A 16,419-nucleotide genomic window follows, 5' to 3' on the forward strand; every position below is an offset into this window, starting at 1 on the left:
ATCACACCACTGCACTCCAGCCTGGGTGACAGAGTGAGACTCTGTCTCAAAAAAAAAAAAAATGGGGTTTCACCACGTTGACCAGGATGGTCTTGAACTCCTAACCTCAGATGATCCGCCCACCTCGGCCTCCCAAAGTGCTGGAATTACAGGTGTGAGCCATCACCCCCAGCCTCTTTTTATTTAGTTTTTTATTTTATTTTATTTTATTTTGAGACTGAGTCTCACTCTGTCACCCAGGCTGGAGTGCAATGGCACTATCTTGGCTCACTGCAACCTCTGCCTCCCAGGTTCAAGCGATTCTTCCAACTCAGCCTCTAGAGTAGCTGGGATTACAGGCGCATGCCACCATGCCCGGCTAATTTTTGTATTTTTGTAGAGACGGAGTTTCACCATGTTGGCCAGGCTGGTTTCAAACTCCTGACCTCAGGTGACCTGCCTGCCTCAGCCTCCCAAAGTGCTGGGATTACAGGCGTGAGCCACTGCACCCAGCCTGAAGGTGGCAGGCAAAGCTTTCTATCAAAGAAGGCCAAATGCCTCTTGCCCAATCTTTAATTATCTCTTACATTAGAACATCTTACTCAAATCTCCATGTCTCTTAACTTTCTCTCATATCTTCTCTTTTTTCCATACTGCATTCTGAGTAATTTCTCTTTTTTTTGAGACGGAGTCTTGCTCTGTCCCCCAGGCTGGAGTGCAGTGGCGCGATCTCGGCTCACTGCAAGCTCCACCTCCCAGGTTCACGCCATTCTCCTGCCTCAGCCTCCCAAATAGCTGGGACTACAGGTGCCCGCCGCCACACCCAGCTAATTTTTTTTGTATTTTTTAGTAGAGATGGGGTTTCACTGTGTTAGCCAGGATGGTCTCGATCTCCTGACCTCGTGATCCACCCGCCTCAGCCTCCCAAAGTGCTGGGATTTACAGGCTTGAGCCACCGTGCCCGGCCAATTTCTTCAGTGATATCTTCCAGCTTACTAATTCTTTCTTTAGCTAGAACTAATCTACTGTTTATCATATTCTTTGAATTTAAAATATCAATTGTTACTTTTTTATTTCTAGAAATTCTACTTTTTTTTTTTTTTTTTGAGATGGAGTCTCGCTCTGTCACCCAGGCTGGAGTGCAGTGGCACAATCTCAGCTCACTGCAACCTCCACCTCCTGGGTTCAAGTGATTCTCCTGCCTCAGCCTCCTGAGTAGCTGGGATTATAGGCACGTGCCACCACATCCAGCTAATTTTGGGGTTTTTTTGTTTGTTTGTTTGTTTGTTTGAGACGGGGTCTCACACTGTCACCCAAGCTGGAGTGCAATGTCGCAATCTCGGCTCACTGTAACCTCCGCCTCCCGGCTTCAAGCGATTCTCCTGCCTTAGCCTCCCAAATAGCTGAGATTACAGGCGCCCGCCACCATGCCCAGCTAATTTTTTGTATTTTTAGTAGAGACGGGGTTTCACTATGTTGGCCAGGCTGGTCTTGAACTCCTGATCTCGTGATCCGCCCACCTCAGCCTCCCAAAGTGCTGGGATTACAGGTGTGAGCCATCACAGCCAGCCTCTTTTTATTTATTTTATTATTTTATTTTATTTTATTTTGAGACTGAGTCTCTCTCGCCCAGGCTGGAGTGCAATGGCACTATCTTGGCTCACTGCAACCTCTGCCTCCCAGGTTCAAGCGATTCTTCCAACTCAGCCTCTAGAGTAGCTGGGATTACAGGTGCATGCCACCATGCCCAGCTAATTTTTGTATTTTTGTAGAGATGGAATTTCACCATGTTGGCCAGGCTGGTCTCAAACTCCTGATCTCAAATGATCCACCCGCCTTGGCCTCCCAAAGTGTTGGGATTAAAGGTGTAAGCCACCGCTCCCAGCCTCTTTTTGTTTTTAAAGAGATGGGGCTTGCTTTGTGACGCAGACTGGAGTACAGTGGCATAATCCTAGCTTCCTGCAGCCTCTAACTCCTGGGCTCGAGACAGGCAAGCCCCAAATTGGGCCTTAGCCTGGGAAGGTTCTTGGCTTCTCCCAGGAAATAATTCAAAGGTGAGCCAGTGGTATCAGACAGCAACTTTTATTGAAGCAGCAGAGTACAGCAGCAGCAGAGGGACTGCTCCTTGCAGAGGAGGGTTAACACATAGGCAGTGTGCCCAGAGCAGCTTCATATGGGCTGAGGGCAGCTGTATTTATACCCACTTTTTTTTTTTTTTTTTGAGATGGAGTCTGGCCCTGTTGCCCAGGTTGGAGTACAGTGGTGTGATCTTGGCTCACTGCAGCCTCCACCCCACTGATTCCAGCGATTCTCCTGCCTCAGCCTCCCAAGTAGCTGGGATTACAGGTGTGTGCCACCATACCTGGTTCATTTTTTTGTATTTTTAGTAGAGATGGAGTTTCACCATGTTGGCCATGAACTCCTGACTTCAGGCAATCTGCCCGCCTCAGCCTCCCAAAGTGCTAGGATTACAGACGTGAGCCACCCCGCCCGGCCTATACCCACTTTTAATTATACACAAATTAAGAGGCAAGTTATTCAGAACGTTCTGGAAAATGGGCAGTTTCTGGAACCATATAAGGTAACTTCTGGGCCATTGCCATGGCCATTGCCAGAGCCTTTCTAAACTGTCATGGCACCAGTGGGAGTGTCTTTATGCAAATGAGCAGTGAGGGCAACTAGCGGTCACTTTAGTCACCATCTGCTGATTTTGGCTGGCGTCTTCACTGTACCCTGAATTGACCAATTTCTGCTCTGATCAGCGGGATGGTGACCAAAGTCATGACCAGTGCTTGGAAAACAAGTCTTGCTGATCTACCTCAAAACTCCTGGGTTCAAGCTATCCTCCTGCCTCGGCCTCCCAAAGCACTGGGATTACAGGCATGAGCCTATATAGTAATTCTGATTCTGAAGTGTTGGTGGCTCTTTTTTCTTTTTCTTTTTTAAAATTTGTTTTAATTGGCCGGGCGCGGTAGCTCACGCCTGTAATCCCAGCACTTTGGGAGGCCGAGGTGGGCGGATCACAAGGTCAGGAGATCGAAACCATCCTGGCTAACACGGTGAAACTCCATCTCTACTAAAAAATACAAAAAATTAGCCAGGCATGGTGGCAGGTGCCTGTGGTCCCCGCTACTCTGGAGGCTGAGGCAGGAGAATGGCATGAACCTGGGAGGCGGAGGTTGCAGTGAGCCGAGATTGTACCACTGCACTCCAGCCTGGGCGAAAGAGCGAGACTCCATCTAAAAAAAAAAAAAAAAAAATTGTTTTAATTTAATTTAAATAGAAATGGGATCCCACTATGTTGCCCAGGCTGGTCTGGAACTCCTGGACTCAAGCCATCCTCCCACCTTGGCCTCCCAAAGTCCCAGGATTACAAGCATGAGCCACTGAGCCCAGCCTTTTTCTTAAAGCAATAAAAGAATGGCTACTCCATAGACAGCAGCTGGTGGATCTTTTTTCTTCATTACATTTGTGTAATCTTGTCGACTACACAGTTTATATGCATTCTTTGAGGTCTGGTATGAAGTAGGTTCTATTCCTTCAGAGAGGATTTGTGGGTACTTCTGTCAGATGCCTGATGGGACAGCCAACCTAAGAGTGCTTTCAGGGCCGGGCTCGGTCGCTCATGCCTGTAATCCCAACACTTTGGGAGGCCGAGGCAGGTGGATCACGAGGTCAGGAGTTTGAGACCAGCCTGACCAACATGGTGAAACACAGTCTTTACTAAAAATACAAAAATTAGCCGGGCCTGATGGTGCGTGCCTGTCATCCCAGCTACTCAGGAGGCTGAGACAGGAGAATCACTTGAACCCGAGAGGTGGAGCTTGCACTGACCTGAGATCGCGACACTGCACTCCAGCCTGGGTGACAGAGCAAGACTCTGTCACAAAAAAAAAGAGTGCTTTCAATACTTAGCATGAGGCTAAGCATGGTGGCTCACACCCGTAATCTCAGCACTTTAGGAGGCCAAGGCGGGCAGATCACCTGATGTCAGGAGTTTGAGACCAGCCTGGCCAACATGATGAAACCCCATCTCTACCAAAAATAAAAAATTAGCCAGGCGTGGTGGTGAATGCCTGTAATCCCAGCTACTTGGGAGGTTGAGACAGAAGAATCGCTTGGACCTGGGAGGCGGAGGTTGCAACCAGCAGAGATCATGCCACTACACTCCAGCCAGGTCATCAAGAGCAAAATGCCATCTCAAAAAATAAAATAAAATAAAATATTTTAGCACAGGATCTTTTGATTCACACAAAGAGTAGAAATACAGGTTGCAATCCCATGTGAGGTTACGAATTCTCAGAGATGCTTTCCCCCTCTGCCCACCATGTTCATGATGGAGAAATTTCTTTGCTGGTGCCCTCTGCAAGATTTTTGCAGTCCACTCTTTCTTTCTTTCTTTTTTTTGAGATGGAATCTTGCTGTGTTGCCCAGGCTGGAGTGCAATGGCATGATCTCGGCTCACTGCAGCCTCCGCCTCCCGGGTTCAAGTGATTCTCCTGCCTCAGCTTCCCGAGTAGCTGGGATTATAGGCACCTGCCACCATGACCAAGTAATTTTTTACTTTTGGTAGAGATGGGGTTTCACCATGCTGGCCCGGCTGGTCTCGAACTCCCGACCTCAGGCGATCCGCCTGCCTTGGCCTTCCAAAGTGCTGGGATTACAGGTGTAAGCCACCACACCCGGCCCAGTCCACTCTTTCAATGAGGATGCAGCCTTTCCAGACCCTGGCTTTATGTGGGGGTCACCTCACAGCTTTTTCACCCTGGGTAGGCCCTGGGCTTCTCTCTTGCCCCGTAATTCCAAATGTGCATCAAAAGTAAAGCTTCGTGGCCGGGCAGAGTGGCTCACACCTGTAATCCCAGCACTTTGGGAGGCTGAGGTGGGTGGATCACGAGCTCAGGTGATCAAGATCATCCTGGTCAACATGGTGAAACCCTGTCTCTACTAAAAATACAAAAATTAGCTCGGTGCAGTGGTGTCTGCCTGTAATCCCGGCTACTCGGGAGGTTGAAGCATGAGAATCGCTTGAACCCAGCAGGCAGAGGTTGCAGTGAGTCGAGATCACGCCACTGCACTCCAGCCTGGGTGACAGAACGAGACTCTATCTCAAAAAAAAAAAAGAAAGAAACTGAAGCTTCTTGGCTGGGTACAGTGGCTCATGCCTGCAATCCCAACACTCTGGGAGACTGAGACTGGCAGATCACCTGAGGTCAGGAATTCAAGACCCACCTGGCTGATATGGTGAAACCATATCTCTACTAAAAATAAAAAATTAGCCAGGCATGGTGGCATGCACCTGTAATTCCAGCTACTCAAGAGGCTGAGGCAGGAGAATCACCTGAACTTAGGAGGCAGTGGTTGCAGTGAGCCAAGATCACGCCACCACCACACTCCGGCCTGGGCGACAGAGCAAGACTCTGTCTCAAAAATAAATAAATAAATAATTTTTAAAAATGATAAAACTGTAAAAAAAAATTGTTTTTAAGAAAAACAAAAAGTTAGCCAGTCATGGTGCTGTGCACCTTGTAGCCCTAGGTACCCGAGAGGCTGAGGCGAGACAGTTGATTGAGCTTGAGAATCAAAGAGTTCGAGGCTGCAGTGAGCTATGATCACACCACTGCAGTCTAGACTGGGTGACAGAGTGAGACCCTGTCTCTTAAAAAAAAAAAAAAAAAATTAGGGCGGGGCACAGTGGCTCACGCCTGTAATCCCAGCACTTTTGGAGGCTGAGGCAGGTGGATCACGAGGTCAGGAGATCAAGACAAGCCTGGCTAACACAGTGAAACCCCGTCTCTACTAAAAATACAAAAAATTAGCCAGGCATGATGGCGGGCGCCTGTAGTCCTAGCTACTCGGGAGGCTGAGGCAGGAGAATGGCATGAACCCTGGAGGCGGAGCTTGCAGTGAGCCGAGATAGAGCCACTGCATTCCAGCCTGGGCGACAAAGTGAGACTCCGTCTCAAAAAAAAAAAAAAGGCCGGACACGGTGACTCACGCCTGTAATCCCAGCACTTTGGGAGGCTGAGGCAGGCAGATCACTGAGATCAGGAGTTTGAGACCAGCCTGGCCAACATGCTGAAACCTCATCTCTACTAAAAATACAAAAAGTTAGCTGGGCATGGTGGCACACCTGTAGTCCCAGCTACTCAGGAGGCTGAGGTAGCAGGATCGCTTGAACCCGGGAGGCAGAAGTTGCAGTGAGCCAAGATTGTACCACTGCACTCCAGCCTGGCAACAGAGCAAGACTCTGTCTCAAAAAAAAATGAAGTTGTTCACAGGGCAGGTGGTGGTGACCTGAACTAGAAAGGTGACTGCAGTGGGGATGGAAAGGGCTAAATATAATTAAGAGGTATTAAGGAGGTAAGATTGCTAAGTCTTGCTGATGGCTTGCGTGAAGGAGATTAAGGAGAGTCAATGACATATGGAAGATATTTAAAGTGTGTGACAGTCTAAGATAACCTATAGGAAGAGAGCATAGAGAAAGAAGAAAAACGGGCCATGTGCTGAGCCCTGGAGTAGATACGAAGCTGAAGCGGAGAGAGCAAGCATAGACAAACCAGCTCTGGAAGCAGGACACTCGCTGTAGTGGGGGATGTATAGGATGGTGATTAACGGGTTTTCCACTTAAACCAGACATGAATCCTGGGCCTGTAATTCTAGCCCCACAGCAAGAAAATCAACCTTGTTGGGTGATGGTGATGCTTCAACCTGGGCTCTGATGATGCTCAGTTAGGGAGGAGCAAGACGCTTCCAGAGAATAGAAGCACAGGGGCCCGTACGCCGTGGCTCACGCCTGTAATTCTCAGCACTTTGGGATGCCAAAGTGGGTGGATCACCTGAGGTTAGGAGTTCGAGACCACCCTGACCAAAATGGTGAAACCCTGTCTTTACTAAAAATACAAAAATTAGCTAGGTATGGTGGTGGGCACCTGTAATCCCAGCTACTCAGGAGGCTGAGGCAGGAGAATCGCTTGAACCTAGGAGGTGGAGGTTGCAGTGAGCCCAGATCTCCCCATTGCACTCCACTCCAGCCTGGGCAACAGAGAGACTCTTTCTCAAAAAAAAAAAAAAAGAAGAAGAAGGAGAAGGAGGAGAAGGAGAAGGAGAAGAAGAAGCACACAGGAGATAGAAACCAGGGCAAAGGGTTTGGCTTTTTCTTCCCCCCCGCCCCCCCGAGACAGAGTCTTGCTCTGTCATCCAGGCTGTAGTGCAGTGGCCCGAGCTTGGCTCACTGCAACCTCTGCCTCCCGGGTTCAAGCGATTCTCCTGCTTCAGCCTCCCGAGTAGCTGGGATTACAGGTGCGTCCCAGCACGCCAGCTAATTTTTGTATTTTTAGTTAAGACAGGGTTTCACCATGTTGGCCAGGCTGGTCTCAAACTCCTGACCTAATGATCCGCCCACCTCGGCCTCCCAAACTGTTGGGATTATAGGCATGAGCCACCCAGCCGGCTTTTTTTTTTTTTTTTTTTTTTGAGACAGGGTCTCACTTTGTTTCTTTTTTCTTTGTTTCTTTGTTTTTGGAGAAGGGGGTCTCAATCCATCACCCAGGCTGGAGTGCAATGGTGCAATCACGGGTCACTGCAACCTCCACCTCCCAGACTCAAGTGATCCTCCCACCTTAGCCTCCTGAGTAGCTGTGACTACCAGTGTGCACCAATTTTTTTTTTTTCCGTAGAGATAGGGTTTCACTATGTTGCCCAGGCTAGTTTGGAACTGCTGAGTTCATTCAATCCACCTACCTCAGCCTCCCAAAGTGCTGGGATTACAGGGGTGAGCCACCGCGCCCTGCAGGGTTTGGCTTTTTGGCTGGAGGTGATGAAAGGCCAGGAAGATGTTATCCTTGGCAGAGAAAGATTCAGAGTCATGGTCTAGGAACTTTTAGTCCCAATCCAGAATTTCATGAGGGAGGAACCAGAGGCCCAAGAGGAGGTATCCCCAGCCATGTCCTTCCCACTCTTGTATTGGTCACTCACAAAAGACACTTGCTGCGCTGAAGACAGGCTGAAGATTTCGCATCCAGGTGCCACCTCTAACAGATGCCAGTAGGGGGCAGCAGAGAGCCAGGGTCGCAAGGTCCTAGCAGGTGCCATCAGCCCTGGAAGTGGGAAGGTGGGAATAGGATGGGAAGCTGGGCTCCTTGAGGTTGTCACTTTTTGTTTGTCAGTTTGGTTTTGGTTTTGGTTTTGGTTTTTGAGGCAGAGTCTCACTCTGTCACCCAGGCTGAAGCATAGTAGCACAGCCACAGCTCACATGCAGCTTCAAACTCCTGGGCTCAAGCGATCCTCCCATCGCAGCCTCCCAGGTAGCCCACCACCAGGCCTGGCTATTTTTCTTTTTTTTTTAAGACAGAGTCTCACTCTTTCGCCCAGGCTGGAATGCAGTGGTGTTATCTCGGCTGACAGCAACCTCCGCCTACTGGGTTCAAATGATTCTCCTGCCTCAGCCTCCCAAGCAGCTGGGATTACAGGTGCCTGCCACTGGGCCCAGCTAATTTTTGTATTTTTAGTAGAGACAGGGTTTCACCATGTTGGTCAGGCTGGTCTCGAACTCCTGACCTTGGGATCTGCCTGCCTTGGCCTCCCAAAGTGCTGGAATTACAGGCTCGAGCCACTGCACCCAGCCCAGGCCTGGCTATTTTTCTTTAATTTTCTGTAGAGATGGAGCCTCGCTGTGTTGCCCAGGCTGAGATTGTCACTTTCAAAGCACGTTTTTCCCTTCTTCATGTGAGGATTACACGACCATTTCACACATAATACCGATAATAAAAATTATTATCACCATTATTATACCAGTCACCATTTATTGGACCCCTCCCATCTCTGCATCCCAACCCTCCAGAGTCACAGACTAGACCAATGGAAAGAGAACCAGTGTGAGGCTGGGCACAGTGGCTCATGCCTGTAATCCCAGCACTTTGGGAGGTCGAGAAGGGTGGATCATTTGAGGTCAGGAGTTCGAGACCAACCTAGTCAACATGATGAAAACATGTCTCGGCTGGGCTCAGTGGCTCAGGCCTATAATCCCAGCACACTGGGAGCCCGAGGCAGGCGGATCACAAGGTCAAGAGATCGAGACCATCCTGGCCAACATGGTGAAACCCTGTCTGCTAAAAATACAAAAATTAGGCTGGACGCGGTGGCTCACGCCTGTAATCCCAGAACTTTGGGAGGCCGAGGCAGGCGGATCACGAGGTCAGGAGATCGAGACCATCCTGGCTAACATGGTGAAACCCCATCTCTACTTAAAAAAAAAACAAAAAATTAGCCGGGTGTGGTGGCGGGCAGCTGCAGTCCCAGCTACTTGGGAGGCTGAGGCAGGAGAATGGCTTGAACCCAGGAGGCGGAGCTTGCAGTGAGCCGAGATCACGCCACTGCACTCCAGCCTGGGTGACAGAGCAAGACTCCATCTCAAAAAAAAAAAAAAATACAAAAATTAGCTGGGCGTGGTGGCATGTGCCTGTAGTCCCAGCTACTCAGGAGGCTGAGGCAGGAGAATCGCTCAAACCCAGGAGGTGGAGGTTGCAGTAAGCAGAGATTGTGCCACTACACTCCAGCCTGGCGACAGAGCAAGACTCCGTCTCTTTTTTTTTTTTTTTGAGACTGAGACTGAGTTTCGCTGTTTTTGCTGAGGCAGGAGTGTAATGGCTCGATCTCGGGTCACTGCAACCTCCGCCTCCTGGGTTCAAGCAATTCTCCTGCCTCAGCCTCCTGAGTAGTTAGGATTACAGGTGCACACCACCATGCCCGGCTCATTTTTTGTATTTTTAGTAGAGATGGGGTTTCATCATGTTGGCCAGGCTGTTCTCGAACTCCTGACCTCAGGTGATCCACCTGCCTCGGCCTCCCAAAGTGGTGGGATTACAGGTATGAGCCACTGTGCCCTGCTGAAACTTTGTAAAAAAAAAAAAACAGTGTGGGGGTCAGACCAAGGGTATCAAGCCCTGATTTTCCCACGGACTCATCATGTGACCTCAAACAGGTAACAGGTCACTTCCTCGCTGTCTCACTTTTCTCATCTGTAAAATGAGGATAATAAAGCAAAAGACTGGAGGGTTCTGGAAGCACTAAATTGGCCTTGTGTAAGCAAAGTACCTGGCACGTGAGAGGCTCCATGAACTTCAGTTCCTTTCCCTGGCTTTATTTTAGTTATTTGTTTGTTTGTTTGCTTTTCTACTCCACAATAGAGGTAATGGACTGTTTTTATTTAAACAAATGTTAAAATGTCATTTAGCAGATATTCAGTGTCACTCTGTCCCCGGTCCTGTCCTTGGTACTGGTAACATAGAGTGGTGTCCCAGGTGAGCAGGAAGCAGGGAGGCACCCCCTGTGCAAGGGCAATCCCCAACGAGACTAGGGTCTGCCTATCTGGATTAAGAGCCACGATTCCAAATTCCTGTTGCCTTAACACTCACTATGTGATAGATAATAATGTTTTGTGATCCTAAACATGTCAAAATGGAGTCACTTATGACAAGTGACTCAGCCTACAGTGAAACTGCTGACCTCTCAAAGTGTACGGTGGACAGAGGTGATAACACCTGCTGTGGTCAGGCACCTCCAAGACCTAACAAGAAAGAGAAGCCACAGGGCAGCTGAGATAATGGCTATGGAGACTTTTGCAGAGGGCCATGAACACCGCAATAAACTGACCATCACGGGGCGTCATGGCTCATGCCTGTAACCCCAACATTTTGGAAGGATGAAGTAAGGAGATTGCTTGAACCCAGCAGTTCAAGATCAGCCTGGCAACATAGGGAGACCTCATCTCTACTAAAAGTTTAAAAAGTTGGCCGGGCATGGTGGCTCACGCCTGTAATACCAGCACTTTGGGAGGCCAAGGCAGGTGGATCACTTGAGGTCACGTGATCAAGACCATCCTGGCCAACATGGTGAAACCCCGTCTCTACTAAAAATCCCAAAAAAATTCACTGGGTGTGGTGGCGCATGCCTGTAGTCCCGGCTACTCGGGAGGGTGAGGCAGGAGAATCGCTTGAACCCAGGAAGCGGAGGTTGCAGCAAGCCAAGATCGTGCCACTGCACTCCAGCCTGGGTGACAGAGCAAGACTCAGTCTCTTAAAAAAAAAAAAAAAAAAAAAAAAAAAAGCTGGGCGGTGTACGCCTGTAGTCCCAGCTACCCCTGAGGCTGAGGTGGGAGGATCATGTGAGCCAGGGAGGATGAGGCTGAAGTGAGCCGTGATGACACCTCTGCACTCCAGCCCGGGTAACACAGCAAGACCCTGTCTCAAAAAAGAAAGAAAAGAAAAAAAAACTGGCCATGGCAGAGATGCCTGTAGGAGCTCTGCCAGTAAGAACTCTGACTCTGAGGCCTCTTTTCCATCAGGCAACCCTCCGAAGCTCTGCTGGAAGAAGAGCCTCGGCCCCCCACCCCTTCAGCCCCCCAACCCTTGTTGGCATTCCGAGGGAAAACAGTAAGCACGGTCATCCCAGAGCTACTGGAGCTACTCCCTGTGGCTTGTTCCTCCTCTCTTATTACTGCCTACATGTTGATGTGAAAGCCTCTCAATAAACCATGAATTTGTAAACATTTAATTGGCCTTGAGTCATCGCGAAACTTCCCTCCCACCCCCACCTCCCAATCAGAGTTAGCATAACTAGGCTGATTCGCACCTGACACAAACACAAAGACTATGTGATCGCTGGGCGTGGTGGCTCACATTTGTGAGTGAGAAACCATCTCTGCGAAAGATCAGAAATTAGCCAAGCGTGGTGGCGTGCACCTGTAGTCCCAGATATTCAGGGGGCCAAGGTGAGAGGATTGCTTAAGCCCGAGAGATCGAGGGTGCAGTGAGCAATGATGCTGCCCCTGCACTACTCCAGCCTAGGTAACAGAGTGAGACCCTGTGTCAAAAAAAAAAAAAGACTATGTGATCTTGGGCAGGCAACTCTCTCTCTCTCTGAGCCTCAATTAGATCATTTGTAAGATGGAATCATTACAGTACCTAGAGGATCAGTGTGACACTTAAATGTGACAGTACGCCAGGCCCAGTGGCTCACACCTGTAATCCCAGCACTTTGGGAGGCCAAGGCGGGCAGATCACCTGAGGTCAGGAGTTCAAGACAGCCTGACCAACATGGCAAAACCTTGTCTCTATTAAAAATACAAAATTAGTCAGGGCGAGGTGGCTCACGCCTGTAATCCCAGCACTTTGGGAAGCCGAGGCAGACGGATCATGAGGTCAGGAGTTCGAGACCAGCCTGGCAAAAATGGTGAAACCCCCTCTCTACTAAAAATACAAAAACTAGCTGGGCATGGTGGCAGGCACCTGTAATCCCAGCTACTGGGGAGGCTAAGGCAGGAAAATTGCTTGAAGCTGGCAGGCAGAGGTTACAGTGAGCCAAGATCATGCCATTGCACTCCAGCCTGGGTGACAGAGTGAGACTCCATCTCAAAAAACAATAATAAATAAATAAATGTGACAGTGCACCAGCAAATGCTTTGCATCACGCCTAGCACATAGTAAGTGCTCAGTAAATTCAAAAACAAAACAGTGTTAGCTTCCCTGGAAGTTACTTCTCCCCTGGCAATCCCTTACTGCTCACTCAGGTCACCAATAACCCTCTTCAGATTACCAAAGCAGCCTGGTATTAGAGAGGAGGCAAAAACCCAGCATCTGAAGACGAAATTGCATCCCAGCTCCACCAACTACCAGCTGTGTGGCCTTGGGCATTCAGCCTCTCTGTTCTTTAGTTTCCTATGTGAAAAATTGGGATCAGAATAGTAGCTGCCTCTTAGGCTTGTTGTGAGGATTAAATAAGAGCACAGAAAGTACACAATACATGTTCAAGTCATTATTACTGTTATTATTATTACTACAACTACTACTGCTGTACTATTTTCCACACCCACCCTGGTACCAATTCCTACAGATTCAACCTCCTAAAAGCTTCTCAAGGCAGTCTCTGGCCTCCATTTCCCAGGCCTGGCCCTTCCTATGATTTCCTGCCTCTATTAGGGGCTCCTTAAAACAGATTGTCAGGTTGGGTGTGGTGGCCTGAGCCTGTAATCCCAGCTACTCAGGAGGCTGAGACAGGAGAATGGCTTGAACCTGGGAGGCAGAGATTGAAGTGAGCCGAGATCACGCCACTGCACTCCAGCCTGGGCAACGGAGCGAGGCTCCGTCTCAAAAACAACAACGACAACAGGTCACCAGTCCTCACCCCAGAGTTACTGATTCAGTGGCTCTGCAGCAGCCTGAGAATGTGCATTTTTAGCAAGTTCCCAGGGGATGACCATGCTGCCAGTCCAAGAGTCACACTTTGACAACCTCTGCTTCTGAGCTCTGCCCAATTTCTCTCATGCAGAGAGCTCTTTACTCATCTAACCCTTCTCCAGGCTGGTGGCCTCAGGGCTGGGGGGATTCTGTGGGTGCAGATCAGTCAAGGACAGTCAGAGGCTGGGATTGTGAAAAGGGGCTGGCCTCTGGCTCCAGGGTTTGTTCTTCACCCTGGAATCTGCTGCTTTGTACCAGCCAAAGTCAGGGTGCTCCTAGGGCCTGAAAATCCTACATCCTGGTTACACACATACACACACACACACACAAACACACGCTCCTCCCCTATTATTTACTCCAAAAGTCCCATGCACATGCATGACACTGGGGTGGTCCCCTCCAAGCACCCCTACCCTGCCCCACGCAGGCCAGAGCTCACCCACCCTCAGGATTCATCGCTGACGGCCCTGCATCCCTTTCCTCACAGATGTTTCACTTACCCTATTCTCTGCTCTGAAATTCCCTCAAAAGCATTCACTAGTAATTTTTCTAAATCACAGTAATTACCTCATTACTTTGATATTAATAGACTTTGCTTGGCAGCAAGGAGCCAACTGAAAGGTGCCAAGGCTCTGCGTGTGGGGAGGGATTCCTAGAGGCAGCCCCACGTGAGTGCTGGCCGGGCTGCAGCCCTGTGTCTCACCCTGGCCTGCTTGCCTCCCCAGCCTGCCTCCTGGGCTCTCACGAGCTCTTCCCCAAGTCAGGGAAAATCTTTGAACCACCCACTTCTGAGAAATGGTGAAAGAGAGAAGGAAGGAAGAAACGAAAGAAATAGGAAAGGGGCCAGGAGCAGTGGCTCACCCCTGTAATCCCAGCACTTTGGCAGGCCAAGGTGCAAGGATTGCTTGAGCTCAGGACTTCGAGACCAACCTGGGTAACACAGTGAAACCCTGTCTCTACAAAAAATCAAAAATTAGCTGAGCCTGGTGGTGCACACCTGTAGTCTTAGCTACTCAGGAGGCTGAGGTGGGAGGATCTCTTGACCCCAGGAGGCAGAGGTTGCAGTGAGCAGAGATTGCATCACTACACTCCGGAGTGGGTGACAGTAAGAGACCCTGTCTCTCTTTTTTTTTTTTTTTTTGAGAGAGACTCTCACTCTGTCACCCAGGCTAAAGTGCAGTGGCACAATCTCGGCTCACTGTAAACTCCACCTCCCAGATTCAAGCGATTCTCGTGCCTCAGCCTTCTGAGTAGCTGGGATTACAGGCGCATGCCACTACGCCTGGCTAATTATTGTATTTTGAGCAGAGGCACAGTTTCACCATGTTGGCCAGGCTGGTCTTAAACTCCTGATCTCAGGTGATCCACCCGCCTCGGCCTCCTAAAGTGCTTGGATTACAGGCGTCAGCCACCGCACCCAGCCCAAGAGACCCTGTCTCAAAAAAAAAAAAAAAAAAAAAAAGGCTGGGCATGGTTGCTCATACCCAAATACCTGTAATCCCTGCACTTTGGGAGACTGAGGCAGGCAGATCACTTGTGGTCAGGAGTTCAAAACCAGCCTGACCAATATGGCAAAACCCCATCTCTACCAAAAATACAAAAGTTATCTGGGCATAGTGGCAGGCGTCTGTAATCCCAGTACATGAGAGGCTGAGGCAGGAGAATCACTTGAACCCAGGAGGCAGAGGTTGCAGTGAGCCAAGATCATGCCACTGCACTCCAGCCTGGGCAACAGAGAGAGACTTCATCTTGAAAGAAAGAAAGAAGGAAGGAAAGCTGGGCACTATGGCTCACGCCTGTAATCCCAGCACTTTGGGAGGCCGAAGCAGGCAGATCACAAGGTCAGGAGATCGAGACCATCCTGGCTAACACAGTGAAACCCCATTTCTACTAAAAATACAGTGTCCCAAAGTGCAGGGATTACAGGTATTCGGGTATGAGCAACCATGCCCAGCCCTTTTTTTTTTTTTTTGAGACAGGGTCTCTTGGGCTGGGCGCGGTGGCTGACGCCTGTAATCCAAGCACTTTAGGAGGCCGAGGCGGGTGGATCACCTGAGATCAGGAGTTTAAGACTAGCCTGGCCAACATAGTGAAACTGTGCCTCTGCTCAAAATACAAGGCGTGGTGGCAAGTACCTGTAGTCCCAGCTACATGGGAGGCTGAGGCAGGAGAATCACTTGAACCCAGGAGGCGGAGAGTGAGAGAGAGAGACAGAGAGAAAGAAAGGAAGGAAAGAAAGAGAGAGAGAGAGGGAGAGAAAGAGAGAAAGAGGAAGGAAGGAAGGAAGGGAGGAAGGGAGGGAGGGAGGGAGGAAGGAAGGAAGGAAAGAAGGAAGGAAGGAAAGAAGGAAGGAAGAAAATCAAGGATGATGAGGTTTAGGACGCACGTACTGAGTCCTTACTATCTGCCAGATGCCTTCCTTGCATTATCTTTCCTCATCCTCCGGACTGTTCTCTATGATGAGGCCTCAGGGGGCCACATTTCAGCTGGGGAAATTGAGAGCTTAGGTGATTTGCCCAAGGACTCACTCTCAGTAGCGGATCTGGATTAACGCAGGTAGGCCTGACTCCCAAGCCTAACCTCCTAACCGTGAGGCTCTTCTGCAAATGTCCTCCACTCTAGGCCTAGTTTCCCCATTCATAGCAGTCACAAACTCTGTTGATGAGGGCTCACTGAGAGCCAGACACCAGTTTGCCACCTGGCCCATTGCACTTAATCCTATTACTGCATTTGAATCTATGACATGTTATAACCACAGGGCCATGCTGCCTTGGTTTTACCTGCTCACTCTCAAGTTGATGACAAGTGAGTTTCCAAGTCCAGGAGTCTCCAGGAACGCTGCAGACTTCCTCTACAAACAGGATCGGGAAGAGAAGATCTCAGCAGAAAGGCACCCCGGGGCAGGACAGGCCAGGGCTGAGAGTGATTGGGCAGCCAGAGACTAGACTAGCCAAGCTGGTCAGGGTCACGGTGGGGGTGCAGTATAGAGGATCCTTTGTCAGGGCAGAAGCTGCAAGCTGCCCCATCCCCACCATCTGGCTCCAGCTCCAGCCCAATGATGCATGATGAGGAGAATGTGGGAGGGTTGCTGAGGGCTGCCCACCTGCTCTGCCTCCTGGGATAAGCCAACCCGAGACCTCCCAGGCCCATCTGGCTAACACATCCCCAGGCCCTGACCACCCCTGGGACTCCTCTTGACAGGCTG

Source organism: Pongo pygmaeus, chromosome 21, assembly GCF_028885625.2.
Source record: "Pongo pygmaeus isolate AG05252 chromosome 21, NHGRI_mPonPyg2-v2.0_pri, whole genome shotgun sequence".
NCBI classification, from domain to species: Eukaryota; Metazoa; Chordata; class Mammalia; order Primates; family Hominidae; genus Pongo; species Pongo pygmaeus.